At 51.5% G+C, this 18,537-nt stretch overlaps 1 long non-coding RNA gene across 1 annotated transcript; it reads right to left on the bottom strand.

Moving 5' to 3' along the window:
• Positions 1-51: 51 nt before the first annotated feature.
• LOC113606882 (uncharacterized) lies at positions 52-16,031 on the bottom strand. Its single transcript, XR_003427748.1, has 3 exons — positions 14,677-16,031; positions 13,557-13,730; positions 52-93 (listed from the first exon to the last, which is right to left on the bottom strand). It is a non-coding gene; the product is annotated as an uncharacterized LOC113606882 (long non-coding RNA).
• Positions 16,032-18,537: the final 2,506 nt, after the last annotated feature.

Raw genomic sequence — 18,537 nt, 5'->3', positions numbered from 1 at the left:
GTTCGTGCCCCAGTCCGGGAAGATCCCACATGCCGAAGAACGGCTGGGCCCGTGAGCCATGGCTGCTGGGCCTGCATGTCTGGAGCCTGTGCTCTGCAACGAGAGAGGCCACGACAGTGAGAGGTCTGCGGAACGCAAAAAAAAAAAAAAAAAAGAAAGCAGTTCTGAGAACAACATGAGGAATCCTTGCCATGCGTTCAGCGCAATGCCTGGACATAATACATGCTGACTGAATGCTTCTTATTGTTACGAAGTGAGTTGGTTTGCCCCAACCAGTTTAGTTTCTTTTGGTGAACACGTACTGAGAGCCCACGCTGTGCCAGGCCCTGGGCTAAGCACGAGGGACACAGAAATAAAGTAGATGCAGCTCCTGCTCACCCAGTTCGCAGGGGAAGCCAGCCCAAAGGGAAGCTGACCCTTCCTGTGGGCTTGCAGTGTGAAGGAGCAATGGCTGGGAGGGCGGTAGGCAGGATGGTGTGGGGCCTTGAACGCCGGACTAATCTGTCTGAGAACTTCTCTTGTCCGCCTGGGAACCACTGCAGGTCTCAGAGCCGGAGAGCAGCCGACCCAGTCATCTCACTTAGAAATGGAACCTTAGTCTCTACGGCTCCACAGGGCTTCTGAGCCATCACTGAGTCAGGCACGACGTGGGGGGTGGGGGGGATGACACAGGAGGGAGGGGCACAGAGGCCTATCCTTAGGGTGGGGACCATCTGGGTTCGAGTGACGGTGCCAGGTGCACTAGGTGAGGCCGCCCAGAGAGGTCAGGGAGGGGTTCAGTCCTGAAGAAAGTAGTAGGGGAGGAATCTATTTAGACTCCAGAAAAGGCATAGTTAATGGGTCTATTTGGGGGCTGATCCCTGGGTTGCTATCTCAGGTGGTTTGGTACCTCTCTTTCTGCTTTTCCGTGCTTTCCCTTTTCCTACACTGAGTCACTAGAAGAGACGGGTTTGAGCTATCTCTGTTTGGGAGCCCTGGGATGGGAACCAGGTGACTCTGTCTCCCCAGAGGGGCACACCCCCCGGGGCAGCTGGAGAGAGCAAACAGTCCTCCTGGGGGATCTCCAGGGTCTGGTGGGAGAGGCTTGGACATGTGGAGTGGCCTTCCGCAACTCAGGCCCCTCAGAATCTTCCTCTGTCCGGAAGGGTGATGATGCCATGGCGGAGGCAGTGGGAGCGGTGGAAGCACCTGGGGCTCCCCCACATATCCTCAGGCTCCCGGGCGTGCCTCTTGTCAGCGTCATCACCCGCTGGGTCGTGGGCCAGCTCAGCACAATCGTGCAGGACCAGCCTGGGTGCCTAGAAGAGGCAGGCCGGGTTCCGGCTCCTCGCAGCCCACCTCCCCAGTCTGGCCCAGTTGCCCCAATCTGGGGACAGACTACTTCTAGTGGGGCAGCCCAGTCAGCTGAGAAAGTCAGGCTTATGCTGAGCAGGAAAAGGGAGGACTCGCCCGCCTCCCCCCGCCCCCAATCCATGAAGCTGTGGCAGAGCAAGCCCTGGGCACTTGGCAGACTCAGTATGCGTCCTGCGTGCGCAACCAGCCCACTGGGTTCGCCTCTGTGGGCCTCAGTTTCCCCTTCCACTACTGAGCCAATGCATACATTCATTTTCTCTTCCTGGGGCATCTACCGAGGGTCAGACCTGCAATACGCATCGAAGAGACAATGAACCCAGAACCTAGGCCTTGGGGAGCATCCAGCCCGGCCCCGCTGCGCCCCGTGTGGCAGCAAAGCTGTGGGGAAGCTGCTCTGCTTGGGGTGCGGGTGCAGGGCCGGCTTCCCTCTGCGCCCGCCGGTGACAGATGCCCAGCAGAGGGCGGCAGAGAGCGGGATCCCAGCTCGAGGGAGCCGCGACCTTGGCAGTCAGCGAAGGTGGAGGCCTGGAGATTTTCAGCTTCACTGCTGTCAGGAATAAGTTTCACAAGGGCCTCCGGCACATCGGCATTCTCTCGGACCCGGGCCCCGGGGCGGCCGACACCTCATCACTCTCCTGTCCCCGGAGGAGCCGCCCCAGGGCAGCCTTGGGACTGGGGCGGGGCGGTGCAGGGTTGAGGTGGGAATACCAGCGGTGTAAGGAGGAGGGCACGAGGGAGAGAAAGGTGGGGGAGGGCCCCCATGCAGGGATCGTCGGTCGGGGCGGGGTCACAGGTCAGAGGGCGGGGGCTGGTCCTAGGAGCAGTGTGCACCCAGCACCTTCTTTGACTAGGTTTTCTAAAGATCGTGCTGGTGCTGTGAGGGGGTCGACTTAACCCGCACACACTCAGACACGCACTCCCGTTCTCCTTCTTCCATCGACATGCTCTCAACACACTCACACTAACACACATTTCCACCCAGATCACACCCGACTCATGCACACAAACATTCATATCACACCAACACACACATTTCATGATCACACTTACACTTTCACACAAACACACCTACACACATGAATGCACATCCACTGTCACCCAACTCGCACACTTACACTCTCACTCACACTTGTGTACACACATAACTCACATACGTATATACTCTCAAGCACACGCAAGCACACACCCATTTTTTTCACACAACTCTTACGAGCACTCACATACACAACTTGTGCATATATTCAGTCACACACACTCACACTTCTATCTATTCATACACTCACACACACTCACACATTGACACACCTGAGGGCCTCTCCCTAGAAAAGCTGGTAGAGCCAGGGGGCAGTCTACCAGCTCTGGTCCCTCAGACTGGGTTCCAGAGATAATCCCAGCTCTCAGGCATCTGTGACCCACTGCCTTCCGCCTACTTTCAAAAAGGATTTGAGGGACTTCTCTGGTGGCACAGTGGTTAAGAATCCGCCTGCCAATGCAGGGGACACGGGTTTGCTCCCTGGTCCGGGAAGATCCCACATTCCACAGAGCAACTAAGCCCGTGCACCACAACTACTGAGCCCGTGTGCCACAACTACTGAAGCCCACGCGCATAAAGCCCATGCTCCGCAACAAGAGAAGCCACCGCAATGAAGAGTAGCCTCTGCACGCCACAACTAGAGAAAGCTGCATGCAGCAACAAAGACCCAACGCAGCCAAAAAAAAAGATGTGAGATGATTTAGAAGGTTAAATCCCAAATAAAACAGGATAATGAAAAAGAAAAATAAGACAGCAGAAGCATTGAAAGCCTAACCCTTGTTTCTCCAGGTCTGGGGACTTCTAAATTTGTAAAGACCCAGTGGTCTGTGATTTCAGAGCCCCAGGCCCAGCCCTGCCTCTTTTGGATCATCCCTCTGCACTTGCCCTTGTGGGCCTCTCTCTGCCCCATGCTTGTCCCTCAGGGTCTGTGGAAGGGCTTACTCCCTGCCAGCATGTCCGACTCTGTCTGAAGTAGCTGAGTGAGCCCCCCTGCCACTCCCCAAAGGTGGCTGGGCTGAAGGACCTTTGAATGACTACCTGCCAAACAGTGTTTCCCATCAACCATCAGTCAGCCTCTTGAGCTAAACCTTGGCTTTGGCCTCTCTCTCCCGCAAGTTGAGTTCCCAGCCACTAAGGACCTCCCCAGTGCTGAAGCAGAGTTCCTCTCCTCATTGTTCTAGAGTCTCAATCCTCAGCCTGCACTCATCTGACCCTTAATCCCAACCTTTCCCACCACGATTTCTCAATAAAGCCCTCATTCAAACAAAACGCCCAGTGACACATCCTGGTATTCCAAAGCTGCTCAAGTGGACATTTCAGTCAGCTATCGCTGTGTAACAAACCAACTCAAAATTTAGTGGCTTAGAGACTTCCTTGGTGGTCCCGCGGTTAAGACTCCACCCTCCCAATGCAGGGGTCCAGGGTTCAATCCCTGGTCAAGGAGCTAGGTCCCACATGCCGCAACTAAGAGTTCACGTGCTGCAGTGAAACGATCCCACGTGCCGCAACTAAGACCTGGTGCAGCCAAATAAATAAATAATAAATATTTTAAAAACCGAAAACTTGGTGGCTTAAAATGGCAATTTGAGGGAATTCCCTGGCAGTCTAGTGGTTAGGACTCTACACTTCCACTGCAGGGGGCATGGGTTTGATCCCTGGTCAGGGAATTAAGATCCTGCATGCTGCATGGCCAAAAAACAAACAAACAAAACCACAATTTGTTATTTCTCATGGTCCTGTGGATTGGTTGGGCTCGTCTGGGTGGTTCTTCTGCTCTATATTTTGTTGGCTGGGACTACTCAGGCTGCTGCATCCAACTGGACTGCCTTCAGGCATGGCTGGATCCAGAGGCTCAAGTAACATCATCAAGAATATACCATATTTTCCATTCTCTGCTCTGCTTGGCTGGGTCTAAATGTCCAAGGTGGCTTCCCTCACATTTTTAGTGCCTCCACTGTGTTAACTAGAACATCTGGGGGCTGCCTAGGCCTCCTCTCTCACATGGTCTCTCCAGCAGGGGAGCGAGACTTCTTTATATGACAGCTCAGGGACTGAGAGCAAAAGCAAACCTGCCAGGCTTCTTAAGAGCTAAGCCTGGAACTAGCACAGCATCACTGAAACCACATTCTATTGGTCAAAGCAAGTCATAAAACAAATCAAAATTCATGGTTTAAGGGGAGAAAAAATGGAGTTCACTACCCAGTGGGAAGAGTGGCACATGTGCACAGGGATGAGAGGAATCACTGGCAACCAATTTTGCAGGCACTCTGCCACAGTGGGCCTGCGCATTAAGCTCCCAATACGCTTCCTGTGAAAGAAGCTGTGCAGCAGGTAAATGAAGCATCTTCGAGAACTTAACATTCTTAATCACAAAATTCTTATCTCCACTTCCAGGAAGAATTGCACTTTAGTTAGTGTGTGATTGGGGACTATTTCATTTGTAAGTGATGGGAACCGAGCTCAAACTGGCTTAAGCAAAAAAAAAAAAAAAGAGAGAGAGAGAGAGAGAGAGAACAGGGACTTCCCTGGTGGTCCAGTGGGTAAGACTCCGAGCTCCCGATGCAGGGGGCCTGGGTTTGATCCCTGGTCGGGGCACTAGATCCTGCACGCATGCTGCAACTAAGAGTCCGCACGCCACAACTAAGACCTGGCGCAACCAAAATAGATATATAAATAAATATATTTTTTTTAAGAAGAGAGAACATATTGACTCATATACTGGGAAATTTAGGGAGATACTGGGAAATTCAGAGATGGACTGGCTTCAGAGGCTCAATTAACGTCATCAGGAATGTTTTAAACTTTCCATTCCCTGCTCTGTGGTCCTCTGTGTTGGCCTCATTCCGTCATTCTCAAGCAAGCTCTTTCTACAAGGTGCAAAGATGGCCACCAGCAACTTCAGGTTTGCATCTTATCAGCTTAACACCCCCCAATGGAAGACACGTGCTTCTCCCACTCCTCAATAATTTTGGTAAAAATCTCAGGGGAATCATATAACTGGCCCAGAGTAAATCATAATCCAATCCAGGAAACAATCACTGTGACTTCAATTAGCCAGGACTTCATATTATGCCCACCCGCTGGAGGAAAAGAAAAGGTAGAATAAGCCCCAGCAGAACCACGTGGACTGAAAGCTGGGGTGGGGAATTGGGGTGGGGTGTTCCCTAAAGAAAAGCAAGTGATGTTACCAAAAGTAGGAGGAGTCATCATAATGCTAAGACGGCAAACACAACTGAGAGCCACTGTGTTATCTGATGTGTTACAGAGAAAGAAAATCATGTGAGTCCAGCCGGAGATAAGCATTTTCCTGATTCTGAATTCCAGAATGGATCCCTTCACACAGGGAGTTAAATCTAGTGCATTTCCTGACATAGTGGACAACAGCTTTACCTCCATTTTGGCATAGATATGGAAATATCCTTCAAGCATGCATTTCGTAAAGTGCCTACCTTTGAAAGCCAAGGACAGAACATTTCTTTGCCCCAAGGACAGGCAATTTTGTAGGCTGCTGAGCTCATGGGTTTCTGGTGAAAGGCTTCCAAATACCGAGATGGCACTCAGCATAGAGAACAGAGAGGCAGTACCCTCTCTAATATAGCATTTCTGTGAGCCTTCCCTGTCTTCCCTTAGCAGTCTCAGCCTGTCCTATTCCACTCAGATACCTACTTTGGGTCAAAAGCAAGGGCTCGGACCTTGGCTACAGTGATAGAGCGTCGAGAATCACAATCTCACAGACTTTTATTACTGAAGGATGTCAGAAACATCATGCTGATTGCTCCTCAACCTTGATTCTCTCCTTCCACAGAGGGACTTATTAGCTGGAACCATGGCTACCAGAATAAAGACTACATTTCCCATCCTCTCTTGCCACTAGGTGTGCCATTTGACTAAGTTCTGGCCAATGAGATGTGGCAGCTTCTAAGAGTCTTCCTTTGTCCTTTCCATCTTTGTCTCTTCACCTTTCGGACTCTTGTTTCCTGGAATGTGGGTATGATGGCCACCATTTTGTACCAAAAGGACGAGGGCCACACCATAGGGAAGGTGGATGTGAACCAGAAGGATTAGGTAGAAGAGCCACCATGCCAGCCCTGGACCACCCATCTTTATACTTGATACTTTTATGAGAGAGAGATATAAGCATGCATATTGTGTAAGCCACTGTTTTGAACTTCCGTTTCCTGTAGTCGAATCAGTTCCTAATTGATGACATTATCTCTTCCAATTTTTCCATATCCTTTACCACCACTCACAAATACCATCTTCCATCCAAGGCTTGAATCCTCTCCAAACCATTGCTTAAAGGATAAGTACAGGGCTTCCCTGGTGGCGCAGTGGTTGAGAGTCCGCCTGCCGATGCAGGGGACACGGGTTCGTGCCCCGGTCCGGGAAGATCCCACATGCCGCGGAGCGGCTGGGCCCGTGAGCCATGGCCGCTGAGCCTGCGCATCCGGAGCCTGTGCTCCGCAACGGGAAGATGCCACAACAGTGAGAGGCCCACATACCACAAAAAAAAAAAAAAAGGATAAGTACAGCTCACACAATTACTACCTCTCGAGGTCATTTCATCCTTGGAACTGAATTGTTAGAAATGTGTTAGAAAATTCTTCCTCATCTTTATTCATTCCATCTGCATACAGCTAATTCTCTCCCTCAGGAGCGTCAACAAGACCCCCGTGGGAAAAGAGGCCCAATGTCCACAGCTCCCCCGTACATGGGTGAAGCTTCAGGTGTGCAAGGAGCTTTTGATTCTGCGATGCAATTATTATATATCAGTGCAGCTTGAGACATTTGGAATATGTGATAAGAATTCCTCACATTTGCATAGCAGCTTACACACTTCTTCCCACACTCTCATTTTATTACTGTTATTAGTAATAATATTAGTAATAATAATGTTCCCTTTACAGAAATTTAAAGGAATATATAAAATGTAGTGTGAAAGCCCAAACTAAAAAAAAGAACAGAAGAATAAAGAAAAACAGAGGAGTGGATTACAAAATATAATCAGACCAATAGTTATAAATCATATATGCACAGAGCATAACTAGATACTTTGCTGCCATTTATTGAGTACTTATTTTTCATAAGGCCTTGAAATAAGCAGGGGGCGCTATGTAATTAAATCCTCATGCGTATCTTGCAAGGTAGACATTTTGACTAATTTGCAGGTGATGACAAAGAGCCTCGGGGAGGTTAAGGGTCCTTTCTAAGGTCCCAGGGGCTCTAATGGTAAAGTTAGCTCCTTGACCTGCATGTCCCCTACCCCAGTCTTTCCTCCTCACTCCTTCAGACAGACCGGCCCTGCAGCCTGGAATGCTCTTTCCTGCCCCTTTCTTGATGACACTGGCACCGTCTCCCCGCCCCCCCCATCTCAGCTTCAATGTCACCTCCCGGCCAAGGACTTCTCTGACCTCCCCATCCCCCCACCCCTGCCATCCCGCCCCTCTCTGATAACTCCTTCATAAGAAGTCCTCTTCTTCTCAGCACGACTAGACGTTTGTTCAGTGCCTGTCTCCCTCTCTGAGGCTGGGGATGACATCTGTCTTGTTTGCTGCTGGATCGTCAGCACCTAGAACAGAGTCTGGCACATTCAGGTGCTGAAACCTTGGTGAATGAACGACAGCCCGTGCTCACAGCCACCAGATCACCCTATGCTTTCCCAGGACTTCTCACAGAGGCCCTGACTCCTGGGCCTGAAGGGTCCCTCACATCTTACTTCATTCCATCCCTGCATAATAGAAAAGGGGAACTGAGGCCAGAGAGGGCAAGGCACTTGTCAGGGCCCCATAGTGGTTAGACACACAGCTGAGTGAGGGGCACCTCCTGGTTCCAGGCCGAGGGCCGGGCACCAGTGGGTGGTCCCGACCGGGCCAGCTTTCTCTCTGTGGAGGGATAAAGTGAGGCAGGACAACCCTGAAACGTGGCTGGTGGGAGGTGCTGCCTAGAACAATGTGGCCGTCCTGGGGAGGAGGTGGAGAGCCTGCTGGCCTGGCTGGGAAGGAATCCAGCAGGGGCCTTGCTCGGTTTCCTCCCAGCACAGGGGGAAGTAAACACATTCCTCAGTCATGCAGGCATCTCCCGGCTCCAGCAGGTCCCTGGCCAGTGGTCTGTTGCCCTATGGAGGGCAGGCCTGGAGAAGGGGCACGACTCAGCCAGGGTCAGACCAGTGTGTGGTGGCTGGTACCCTTTGCCAAACTGCCTCCTGCCCCAGCGCACAAAGGTGAGAAGAGCATAGTGTCCCTGTCCCCACCCCAGTCCTGCAGAAGCCCAGGGACAGCTGGGCTAGCTCCCAGCCAGGCCGAGCCTCTCTGAGGATCAGCCTCTGGTCCCCACCACCAGCCAGGACAGCGAGGAGGACACTGGGACGCTTGACAAGGCAGGCATGGCCTGTTGTGAGTACGGGGTCCCGGCTCCCTGCTGGACAGATGGGGAAACCTAGGCCCGGAAGGGCAGGGGCTTGCTCCAAGTGCCACAGCAAGGTCATGACTAAGCCGAGACCAGAACCCAGGTCCTGTGGACAATGGTGTCACGTCACCAAAGTCACGATGATGGCTGCCGCCTCCCAGCTCCTCCCGGCCCACCCGCCCTTCTCCCTTCAGCTCTGCCAGGCCCTCTGCACATGCTGATTCTTCTGCCCAGAATTCCCCTCTTGAACTCTCTTGACTGGGCAAACTCCTACCTGTACTTCAGAACCATTCAGCGCCTTCCCGTCACGCAGACCAGCTGCCCTGGGGGCGGGGCGGGCCCTGCAGCAGCAGCTGTCCTCAGATGCCAGCGCCAGGGCGCAATTGCAACAGCTGTGAAGCCTGGTTCTTGGTAGCAGCCAGGAATGATTCACAGGGAGTGGGAAGACAGGAAGGCTTGGATGTCACCCTGTGTACTAAGTGTGAGTGTCAGGAAAAAGAGCCTGGGATCTGGACTGGGAGAACTGGCCTGCTTCTCTCTTCAAGTTGTGGGATCTAGAGGATGCTCTTCAGCCCCTCGGGAAGGTATCACTGAGGCTGAGACTCCTGGGTCTGGAAACACAGGGCAGTTTTTAACTTTTCTGCCAGCTCCAGTTGATAGACAGTAGCTCTGGGGGGCACTGTGTTGAGGAGGATTCAGAAGAAGGGAGTATGGTGGTAGACCCGCCATTTATTTGATACCCTTGGGCTGGGATGTCTCTAAGGGGCCTCCCTCCCTGAGGAACATACTCCTGTGATCAGAATCAGCAGCTGTCCCAGCTCTGGCAGGGCCCCAGGATAGGCAACAGGGCCTTCGATCAACACACACACACACGCGCGCACACACACACACACACACACACACACACACACACACACACACACACACATGAGATGGGGGCCCTTCCCAGGCAAGTGGCTCTGGCTGTGGGCTCCAGCCCTCTCCCTTCTGTTGGCCCCAGATAAACATTCCTTCCAGCTTTGCCCCCTGAGCTGCTGCTGGCTTATTCAGGCCAGATCAGCACAGCAGAGACCTCGGCGGAGCATCAGGCTAAGCTGCTTCCTGCCTGTTGCTGGGAAGGGCTGAGGGTTCTGGGGCTGAAGTCCAGTCCCTGGGCTCCAGCAGCCTTGGACATTGCCTTGAGAAGGAATTTCCTGTTGTTGCTTCCCTCTTCCTCATACGTATAGCTCCAGTTTCTCCTCCAGAGCTCTAGCGTCTGGTCGCCGTTAGGAACTCAGAGGCCTTTTGTAGGTCAGAGAGCTGGGTTTGAAGTCCAGCTTGCCGTATGGCCTTGGGCTGGTCTGTGCCTTAGTTTTCGCATTTGTAAAATGGGGGAAAGAACACCAAATTCATTCTGATAGGTGGTGGCTAAGGGATTTTCCTGGGTTGAATAGTGTCCCCTTAAAATTTACATCCACGGAGGAATTCCCTGGTGGCCCAGTGGTTAGAAATCTGCTTCCATTGCAGGGGCCACGGGTTCAATCCCTGTGCCCTTAGGCAGGGAACTAAGATCGGTAATCTGCGTGGTGTGGCAAAAAAAAAAAAAATTTACATCCACGGGAAGCTGTGAAGGTGACCTTATTTGGAAAAAGTGTCTTGGCAGATGTAATCCAGCTAGATGAGGTCATAGTGGATTTAGGGGGTGTCCCTAAATCTAATAAGGGAAATTTGGACACAGAGACAAAACACAAATATACACAGAGAGAAGGCTGTGTAAAGACTGAGGCAGAGATTGGAATGACGCTACCACAAGCCAAGGAGTGCCAGAAGCTACCAGACGCTGGAAGAGGCAAGGAAGGATTCTCCTCTAGAGCCTTTGGAAGGAACATGCCCCAAATGTCGCTTTGATTTTGGACTTCTGGCCTTAGGAGTTGTGAGAAAATAAATTCCTATTGTTTCAAGCCTCTAGTTTGTGGTACTTTGTTACAGCAGCCCTAGGAAATGAATACAGGGATGTCTATAAGCATGTTATCTGCCACACAGTGGCCACTCAGTAGAGGGAACCCCCATGATGGCTCCAGGTGGTGTTAGTGCCTCTCCTTCCTGCCTCCCAGCCCTGAATGCCTCCCTCCCCCTGGGCACGGGCTCTGCCACTGCCAGGTCTGACCAGCATGTGCCAGCCAGACTGACCAGGAGGGCAGAAGCAGGACTAGACGTGTGGGGGCAGATGTCAGTCTCACCAGGGCTTGCTGACATCAGGCCCAGAAAAGACCAGTTGACCCACAGCACAGAGGTCACAGGTGGGCAGGGTCCCCCAGTGGCCACTGAATTCTAGACTCTATGCTCCATGGGGGCAGGAGACAAATCCACTTGGTACGTTCAGCACCCGGCACAGGGCCTGACATTTAGTAGCCCTTACTATGTGCCAGTCCTTACTTTAATCCCTCGCAGCAACCCTGTCAGGTGCCATCATTGCCCCCATTTTACAGCTGAGGAAACTTAGGCACAGGGAGGTTTTTTTTTTTTCCAAACTCTTTAATTTTTTTTTGAATTTTATTTTATTTATATTTTTATACAGCAGGTTCTTATTAGTTATCTATTTTATACATATTAGTGTATATATGTCAATTCCAATCTCCCAATTCATCCCAACACCACCACCACCCCCTGTCACTTTCTCCCCTTGGTATCCATACATTTGTTCTCTACATCTGTGTCTCTATTTCTGCCCTGCAAACCGGTTCATCTGTACCATTTTTCTAGGTTCCACACATATGCGTTAATATACGATATTTGTTCTTCTCTTTCTGACTTACTTCACTCTGTATGACAGCCTCTAGATCCACCCACATCTCTACAAATGACCCAATTTCGTTCCTTTTTATGGCTGAGTAATATTCCATCGTATGTATGTACCACATCTTCTTTATCCATTCGTCTGCCGATGGGCATTTAGGTTGCCTCTATGACCTGGCTATTGTAAATAGTGCTGCAGTGAACATTGGGGTGCATGTGTCTTTTTGAATTATGGTTTTCTCTGGGTATATGCCCAGTAGTGGGACTGTCGGGTCACATGGTAATTTTATTTTTAGTTTTCTAAGGAACCTCCATACTGTTCTCCATAGTGGCTGTATCAATTTACACTCCCACCAACAGGAGGCACAGGGAGTTTACATGAGTTGCTCAAAGTCACACTGTTGGTAGGTGGCAAATCCAAGGGATCTGGATGGTGAGCCCAGGCTCTTATCTGATCATTATCAATGTTTACTGAAGCAATGTAAGGCTAAAACCAGGCTGCAACCCATGATGAATTCACACATGTCCTCTGAATGCCCAATTCCCCACCCTTAAGAGATCCTACTAGACCCCGCAAGTGAGAGCAAGTGTCACCAGCAGGGTACTCTACCCACAGTGGCCCAGGAATGTGTCTGGTACAAGTTCTAATTGAAGTTGGCTGTCACTTTAATCAACCCCACCCATGATCTCACAGACCTGCCCTCTGGAGCCCACCCTGACAGCCCATCCCTCGGAGACTGAAAAACCCCTTTGGCCGGAAACAGATTCGGTGAGTTATAGGGACCTGATTATTGATAAACCAGCAAGCATGGCTTTTGCCCTCCCATACCCTCACCGAAGGCGACTCCCAGAGCTGGTGTGTCAGCTGCAGGAATTGGGAGGTTGTCACCCTAGGGTGTATCATTAACCCCACGCAGCTTCTCTCCTCTCTCTCTCTGAACTTCTGTTTGTTGATCAGCTTTGGTTTTTGCCGTCAACTGTTCTCTCTGCCTTCAATTCACATTCCCCAAGAGGATCTACTTGGTGCAGTTAATTTTCCCACCAGGCTACCTCAAAGGCTGGTGAATCAGCCTATAGACTGGGTCCCCACCCATGGTCCATTCGGCTACAACCAGGGAGGTAGGGGTCACGTGGGACCAACACGACTGCTTCTGCGAAGGAGGCTGTGGGAGTGGCAGGCAGGCTGAGGCTGGCTTGGACAAGGTGTTACCTGTTGGTTGTGCCCTCAACTGTCTCCTTCGTGCCTCAGCTCCCTTTATAAACTGTAGAGCCCAGCTCCCTCTCATAGACTGCCCCCAACTCCAAGAGGGACCTCTGAACTGACCCACAGACTAGAGCCAGGATGTTAATTTGGGGCAAACCCACCACTCTTTCCTTTCCAACCGTGGCAGAAATTACCAATGGATCATAGCATTACCTGTCCGCTGAGCTGAGCACTGAATCAGACAGACTCAGAATCAACAGTGCTCTCTCCAGGAAGTCATTGCCAAGCGATTCCAGCTGACATGAAAGAACTAGACAGGATGGGAAGATCTCTAGAGTTGCTTTGGGCGCTGGCGTGGCCTGCGTCTGAGTCAGCAGTCCTGCCTAAGCAGAACACGCAGCCCGGGAGGTGTGTGAAATCAGTGATCAGGGGTCCCGGGTGAGATATGCTAATTACTGATAACCCTCAGGATATTGGCGTCAGCCAGGCTTGCGAGGGGATGCCCAGGTCAAGGACAGGCAGGGGGTGAGACTCTGACTCACTGGCTCTGGGTCTGAATTTCTTCATCACCTGATCTCCTTTAGTCTCTGTCTCTCTGTGAGTCAAACAGACATCATCTGCCGTATCACACAGGTGCTCCTCAGCCAGCTCACTGAGACCTGCCCAGTGCTTTGAGAAGATGCCAAAGCAACCACCCTGGGCAGCGGGGGGAGGGGAAAGTGGGCTGCCCCAAAGGCACGGGGACTGTCTGAGGAGGCACCCACCTTCTGTCTGGGGAGCACTCACTGTGTCAAATGGGGACCATGATGCTTCGGGAAATTGCAGGACTTCACAGAGCCTTAATATGTTCATGTCGTCTGTGCATGAATAAGAGCAGGACAGAGTGTGCAGGCGTTCCTCAAATTACTGGAATTATTTTCACAGCTGGACTACATAGGAGTTAAAAAAAAATTCATCCACCTGTGGAAGGAGGCAGATAACAGAAATGAGGGAAGGGGGCTGGATATAAAGGAGAGTGGGTCACGGTTTAAATGATCCTGAATGAAGAGCTAAGTCAGGGCGAGGACCCTCAGCTCCTGCAAATTTTTCCACTCAAGAGCACAGGCAGGCCCAGGGCTACCAGATTTTCCAATTTTTCAACAGAAGTCAAAAATCCAGATTTTGATGTGAATTACTTTTACTTTTAAATTGTGGCAACTCATTCAGAAAATGCATTTTCACCTGCGGCGTTTGATTTGTATGTGTGTTTGATATCCCTGGAGGAAGAATCCCAGGTTTCTCCCTCCAGTGTTTTCCACAAGCTTCCTTCACGATGAAGGCTGAAGACGTCAGCTCCGAGAAACCAAACTGTGGATTCTCGCACCCTTTGGCCAGAGCTCTGAGCTGTGCCAGGCTTTTGGGCTGCCACGTCACTGTGTTTCGATGCCCGTGAGGACCAGAGACGCTTTCCCAGAGCCTTGCCCTACTGGGTGCTCACACTATCCAGTGCCACCTGCTTCATCACCATAGAAACCAGGCAGTTCCTGACCAGCCTAGGGCATGGCTTCCCTTCTTGGTCTTTTTGGAGTCCTGAGTGACTAGCCAGGATGCCCACACATACGCTTGTGGCAGTGGCTCCAGGAAGTGGCCTGGAAGAGGGTGACGTGGGGCCAGCACAGGGAGTGCTGGTCAATTCAAACAGTTCATAGCATCTTCAATAAATTGGAGTATGAGCCTAGTGCACAGAGCAGGCCGACGAGTGTGGCTCTGGACAGGGCACTGTGGAACTAGCTTGGACCCACTGTGGAACCCAGTGCAGGAAACCTGCTTTAGAGAGACTGCCCAGTGCAGGGCTGGGCGAGCTGGGCTGGGGGCCAGGTACCAGACACACCTCCAGGATGGGCAGGCCCTTCCAGAAAGCCCGTACCTGAAGGCATCAGAGGGTCTCAGGAGAGTCTGGGGGCAGGTAAGCATACAGCATCAGGCAGCCGATGAGAAGATTGCGACCACGGGGGCGCCTCAGGGAGGCCTGGTCCTGGGAAGCTGGAGTGCTGGGTTGACCCTGGTCATGGTAGGGCCCGAGTTACAGCCAGAGCTGTGTCCCTTCCCAGGCCAGTCAGGGCTGTGGCCAGTGCACAGGGCAGGGTAGGGGTGGGGGAAGGGCACGAAGGGAGTGACACCTGCACCTGGTGAGGCAGCAGACATGTTAAAACACCCCATCCCTCGACTGCCTTCTCTCCATGATGAGTCATGGCTGTGTCATTCCTTCCTTCCATCTTGTTCTTAACGTCATCTTTAAAAATTAATTGAAGTGGAGGCACTTTTGGAGAACGTGCCCAGGGGAGTGGCCCAGTGACACGTGGTGTGTGAGGATGGGAGAGCCGTGAGGGCTGAAGCAGTGAGCAAGTTCTTACACAAAGCTATGGGAGCATAAATTCCATCTCTGTCCGTTACGAGCTGTGTGATCTCGGGGAAGCCACCTGCCTCTCGGAGCCCCCATTTCCTCATCTGCAGAGTGGAAGAATAATAGTAACTGCCTCGTAGAGCTGTGAGGATTAAGTTGATAAAGTGTGTGGAAAGCTTTGCCCCTGGCACCCAGTAGTCATTCAAGTACCTACTGTCATTCGAGGTAGGAAAGAAAATCCAGAATTTTATCACTGGAAAGGAACAATCAGTTAGTTTACATGTGGGGAGATAGAGGCCCAAAGAAGCAAAGGGTTCCATTGCGAGTCCAAGATGAGCCAAACCCAGAGCCCAGGTCATCTGCCAAGTTCAGCCCCTCCCAACACACCCCATCTGGGGAACAAGCCAAATCCAGAAATGATGACTCCCAGAAAACCCCACTCTTTCTGGCACCCAGAGGAAAGCCTCTGCATTACATCCAGCTGGCAGCCAAGTAGCTATTCAGAACCCCCAGTGCCGGCACAGCCCTGGCACTAAGGATGCACATCCGAGAATCGACAGGGGCCCCCCTTTTTCTCCCAGCCTCCTAATACAGAGCCTCCAAACACTGGCTCTCCCAGTGAACTCACTCAAGTTCACCCAAGGAACTGTGGCAGAGCCAGGCGGGAACCCAGGCCTGGCAGCTCGCTGCCCCATGCTCTACCTCTCTGTACAGGACACAGGACACATTTTTCCCTCCGCACCATGTTTATTCTCAGGATAGGCTCAGGGTCATTCCTATAACAATTATGAGAACAACCAATAACACTGTGCCCTTACTGTTTCCAGGGGCTGTGCTAAGTGAGGGTTTTTTGTTTTGGGGTTTTTAAAAAAATATTTATTTATTTTGTTGTGCCCGGTCTTAGTTGCAGCGTGCAGGATCTTTTAGTTGCAGCATGCGGGATCTAGTTCCCCAACCAGGGATTGAACCCGGGCCCCCTGCATTGGGAGCGTGTAGTGTTAGCCACTGGACCACCAGGGAAGTCCCGTGAGGGTTTTTCTTTTTTTTTATTGACAATACTTTATAAGGTAAGGCCATAACATTATTATTTCCATTTTACAGATGGGGAAACTGAGGCCAAGTGAGGTCAGACCAATTTCCCCCAGCCAATGAGTGAAGAAAACAGAGTTTGAACTCAGGGGCACCTGTTCCCTCTTCACCACATCTCCGCACCCTCCAGGCATGGCAACCCTTTCCTTTCCTGGCTGGGCCCTTGTTGTCCCGCTCTGTGGCCTTGGCAGGGTCTTCACCTCCACCAGAGGTCTGTTCAGGACTTTGAAGAGTAAAGAGAGGAAAAGTGGGCACAGGCTGTTCTGGTGGCCCCTGCATCCTCAAGCCAGACCCTCCTGCTGTGTGTGTAAGGCCCTCCCCCTCCACCCTGCAGCCTCTGGCCTGTGTTGGCAGCTCCCTTCCCCAGCCGCTGACTTCCATCTTTAGGCCTTAAGAACGGGAGGGGGGATTCCCTGGTGGTGCAGCGGTTAAGAATCTGCCTGCCAATGCAGGGGACACAGGTTCAATCCCTGGTCTGGGAAGATCCCACATGCTGCAGAGCAACAAAGCTCGTGAGTCACAACTACTGAAGCCCGCGCACCTAGAGCCCTTGCTCCACAACAAGAGAAGCCACCGCAATGAGAAGCCCGTGTACTGCAACAAAGAGTAGCCCCTGCTCGCCACAACTAGAGAAAGCCCGCACGCAGCAATGAAGACCCAACGCAGCCAAAAATAAATAAATAAATTAATTAATTAAAAAAAAAAAAGAAAGAAAGAACGGGAAGGAACAGAGAGAAGACACCAGGCTGAGCTTGGGTGTGAAACTTCCTGCTGGTATAGGAGTGGACGCCCATTTGTGGGGAGAGGGGGCACCTGGCCAGTTGTCAGGGAAGAAACAACCCCTCGGGAACTCTGCTGATCCCACCTCAGTTCCTCCATCATCCCAACCCTCTCTAAAGCCCCGGCAGGGTCAAGCCTCGGTCTGTAATGTGTGGATAAAAACAGTACCCACCTGTGATAGTTTGTTAGCGTTATTGCAACGAAGTACCACAAATTGGGCGACTTAGATAACAAAAGTGTATTTCTGGAGGCTGGGAGTCTGAAATCAAGGTGTCAACAGGGTTGGTTCCTTCTGAGGACTGTAGGGGAGAATTGGATCCAGGCCTCTCCCTTAGCTCCTGGGGGTTTTCTGGGAGTCTTTGGCATTCCTTGGTTTTTAGATTCATCACCCCAATCTCTGCTTTCGTCTGCACATGACCTTCTCCATGTGTGCGAGTCTCTGTGTCCAAATTTCCCCTCTTTATAAGGACACTGATTGTACTGGATGAGGGGGCCCACCCTATGATTTCATCTTAATTTCATCATCTGCAATGACCCTGTTTCCAAATAAGGTCACATGCCCGGGTACTGGGGGTTAGGACTTCAACATCTTTTTGAGGAAGACACAATTCAACCCACAGCACCACCTCACAGAATCGCTGAGTGGATTAAATGAGCTAAGGCATGAAGCGCCTGCCACAGAATCATCATTCAACAAATGCTCATTATTATCATATTGTTATTTGCTGCACAGTGGCTGCCAGCGTGCTGCAGCATGTCCTGCGGGGCGACTGCCGCAGGGACGGTGCAAGCATACCCCTGGAATGTGGCTCCAGAATTTCACGGCAAGGAGGACCTTAAGGATGGAGGGGCTCAGTGCCTTCTGAGAGCACTGAGATTTCTCCCCAACAAGGACAGAGATGATTCTGACAACGCTCCGAGTCCTACTTCATCTGTGACCGAGAGACTGTCAATTGTCGCCCATGTCAAATCCTATTGCAGCTGTTATCAGTCCTTCATGATGGTTCCTAGGTCATCACGGATGGTGGGTGGGGTGACCAAGTGCCCCAAGGTACCCTTGACAAAGCCACTGCGTGTGCCACGTCTCTGTGTTCTGGACAGGCTGGAAGCCCCAGGGGCTATCATGGGGTGACACCGGGAATCCCACAATGTGCCCAGGCCTCCTTCGTGTGTGGCCGTGTTGGTAGGGACTGCAGCTCCCTAGCTGGGAGGCAACAGCCAGCCCCTCATGGGTGGTTGTGAGCTGCTCAGGCATCTCCATGGAGGGGTCGGGGGCAGATTGAATCTCAGATTGGTGGCTGCCTCCTGCACTTAAGCTACCTCTTCACTCAGCACTTTGTGAAGCTCAAGTTCAAAGTGCAGCAGGAAAGACCTGATAATGAATCTTAGCCACTGAGGATACAAAGCTTTCATTATGGTGCTTGTAAATGTATATGTGTGCTTCCTCATGTTTCTTCTGGTTTCCAATTGCTCCCCTGTGCCCATTTACAAAAGTGCTTTGAAAGTTGGGGAACT

The sequence above is a fragment of the Aethalodelphis obliquidens genome, unplaced genomic scaffold (assembly GCF_003676395.1).
Source record: "Aethalodelphis obliquidens isolate GAN/ISIS:26980383/991018 unplaced genomic scaffold, ASM367639v1 scaffold45, whole genome shotgun sequence".
NCBI classification, from domain to species: Eukaryota; Metazoa; Chordata; class Mammalia; order Artiodactyla; family Delphinidae; genus Aethalodelphis; species Aethalodelphis obliquidens.
The sequence above is the reverse complement of the archived record's forward strand: the minus strand, read 5'-3'. Positions and strand labels throughout refer to the sequence as shown.